The 3,033-nt window shown below is 47.9% G+C and overlaps 1 non-coding gene across 1 annotated transcript; it reads left to right on the forward strand.

Annotated features, from left to right (window-relative positions):
• The first annotated feature begins 209 nt into the window (after positions 1 to 209).
• TRNAT-GGU (transfer RNA threonine (anticodon GGU)) lies at positions 210 to 282 on the forward strand. Its single transcript has one exon. It is a non-coding gene; the product is annotated as a tRNA-Thr (tRNA).
• The last annotated feature ends 2,751 nt before the right edge of the window (positions 283 to 3,033 follow it).

Consider the following 3,033-nt stretch of genomic DNA (forward strand, 5'->3'; position numbering starts at 1 on the left):
CTCAAATGTAACGTAGAAAGCCAAAGTTTTTCAACAATACCTGACGACCATTTAATTTTTGGGCTTCCGGGGCGCAATGGTTAGCGCGTTCAGCTGTTAACCGAAAGGTTGGTGGTTCAAGCCCATCCGGGAGCGGTGTTGTGACGTCTCAGATGTTACGTAAAAAGTCAAGGTTTTTCCACAATACCTGACGACCATTTAATTTTTGAGCTTCCGTGGCGCAATGGTTAGCGCGTTCGGCTGGTAACCGAAAGGTTGGTGGTTCAAGCCCACCCGGGAGCGGTGTTGTGGGATCACGAATGTAACGTAGAAAGCCAAAGTTTTTCCAGAATACCTGACGACCATTTAATTTTTGGGCTTCCGTGGCGCAATAATTAGCGCGTTCAGCTGTTAATCGAAAGGTTGGTGGTTCGAGCCCACCCGAGAGAGGTGTTGTGGGGTCTCAGATGTAGCGTAAAAAGTCAAAACTTTTCCACAATACGTGACAACCATTTAATTTCTGAGCTTTCGTGGCTCAATGGTTAGCGCGTTCGGCTGTTAGCCAATAGGTTGGTGGTTCGAGCCCACCCGGGAGCGGTGTTGTGGGATCTCAAATGTAACGTAGAAAGCCAAAGTTTTTCCACAATACCTGACGACCATTTAATTTTTGGGCTTCCGGGGCGCAATGGTTAGCGCGTTCAGCTGTTAATCGAAAGGTTGGTGGTTCGAGCCCACCCGGGAGAGGTGTTGTGGGGTCTCAGATGTAGCGTAAAAAGTCAAAACTTTTCCACAATACGTGACAACGATTTAATTTCTGAGCTTCCGTGGCTCAATGTTTAGCGCGTTCGGCTGTTAGCCAATAGGTTGGTGGTTCGAGCCCACCCGGGAGCGGTGTTGTGGGATCTCAAATGTAACGTAGAAAGCCAAAGTTTTTCCACAATACCTGACGACCATTTAATTTCTGAGCTTCCGTGGCTCAATGGTTAGCGCGTTCGGCTGTTAACCAATAGTTTGGTAGTTCGAGCCCATCCGGGAGCGGTGTTGTGAGGTCTCAGATGTGACGTAAAAAGTCAAGGTTTTTCCACAATACCTGACGACCATTTAATTTTTGAGCTTCCGTGGCGCAATGGTTAGCGCGTTCTTCTGTTAATCGAAAGGTTGGTGGTTCGAGCCCACCCGGGAGAGGTGTTGTGGGGTCTCAGATGTAGCGTAAAAAGTCAAAACTTTTCCACAATACGTGACAACGATTTAATTTCTGAGCTTTCGTGGCTCAATGGTTAGCGCGTTCGGCTGTTAGCCAATAGGTTGGTGGTTCGATCCCACCCGGGAGCGGTGTTGTGGGATCTCAAATGTAACGTAGAAAGCCAAAGTTTTTCCACAATACCTGACGACCATTTAATTTTTGGGCTTCCGGGGCGCAATGGTTAGCGCGTTCAGCTGTTAACCGAAAGGTTGGTGGTTCAAGCCCATCCGGGAGCGGTGTTGTGACGTCTCAGATGTTACGTAAAAAGTCAAGGTTTTTCCACAATACCTGACGACCATTTAATTTCTGAGCTTCCGTGGCTCAATATTTAGCGTGTTCGGCTGTTAACCAATAGGTTGGTGGTTCGGGCCCACCCGGGAGCGGTGTTGTGAGTTCTCAGATGTGACGTAAAATATCAGAGTTTTTCCACAATACCTGACGAATATTTAATATTTGGGCTTCCTTGGCGCAATGGTTAGCGCGTTTGGCTGTTAACAGAAAGGTTGGTGGTTCGAGCACACCCGGGAGCGGTGTTGTGACGTCTCGAATGTAACGTAAAATGTCAGAGTTTTTCCACAATACCTGACGAACATTTAATTTTTGGGCTTCCGTTTCGCAATAATTAGCGCGTTCAGCTGTTAATCGAAAGGTTGGTGTTTCGAGCCCACCCGGGAGAGGTTTTGTGGGGTCTCAGATGTAGCGTAAAATGTCAAAACTTTTCCACAATACGTAACAACCATTTAATTTCTGAGCTTCCGTGGCTCAATGCTTAGCGCGTTCGGCTGTTAGCCAATAGGTTGGTGGTTCGAGCCCACCCGGGAGCGGTGTTGTGGGATCTCAAATGTAACGTAGAAAGCCAAAGTTTTTCCACAATACCTGACGACCATTTATTTTTTGGGCTTCCTTGGAGCAATGGTTAGCGCGTTCGGCTGTTAACAGAAAGGTTGGTGGTTCGAGCCCAACCGAGAGAGGTGTTGTAGGGTCTCAGATGTAACGTAATAAGTCATAACTTATCCACAATACGTGACAACCATTAATTTCTGAGCTTCCGTGGCTCAATGGTTAGCGCGTTCGGCTGTTAACCAATAGGTTGGTGGTTCGAGCCCACCCGGGAGCGGTGGTGTGGGATCTCAAATGTAACGTAGAAAGCCAAAGTTTTGCCACAATACCTGACGACCTTTACATTTTTGGGCTTCCTTGGCGCAATGGTTAGTGCCTTCGGCTGTTAACCGAAAGGTTGGTGGTTCGAGCCCAACCGGAATAGGTGTTGTGACGTCTCAGATGTGACGTAAAAAGCCAAGGTTTTTTCCACAACACCTGACGACCATTTAATTTTTGGGCTTCCGTGGCGCAATGGTTAGCGCGTTCGGCTTTTAACCAATAGGTTGGTGGTTCGAGCCCATCCGGGAGCGGTGTAGTGAGGTCTCAGATGTAACGTAAAATGTCAGAGTTTTTCCACAATACCTGACGAACATTTAATTTTTGGGCTTCCGTGCCGCAATGACTAGCGCGTTCAGCTGTTAATCGAAAGGTTGAAGGTTCGAGCCCACCCGGGAGAGGTGTTGTGGGGTCTCAGATGTAGCGTAAAAAGTCAAAACTTTTCCACAATACGTGACAACCATTTAATTTCTGAGCTTCCGTGGCGCAATGGTTAGCGCGTTCGGCTGTTAACCAATAGGTTGGTGGTTCGAGCCCATCCGGGAGCGGTGTTGTGACGTCTCAGATGTGACGTAAAAAGTCAAGGTTTTTCCACAATACCGGACGACCAATTAAATTTTGGGCTTCCGTGGCGCAATCGTTAGCGCGTTCGG

The sequence above is a fragment of the Phalangium opilio genome, unplaced genomic scaffold, assembly GCF_054372755.1.
Source record: "Phalangium opilio isolate 3A_F unplaced genomic scaffold, DU_Popi_V2 ptg000390l_1, whole genome shotgun sequence".
In the NCBI taxonomy this organism is placed as follows: Eukaryota; Metazoa; Arthropoda; class Arachnida; order Opiliones; family Phalangiidae; genus Phalangium; species Phalangium opilio.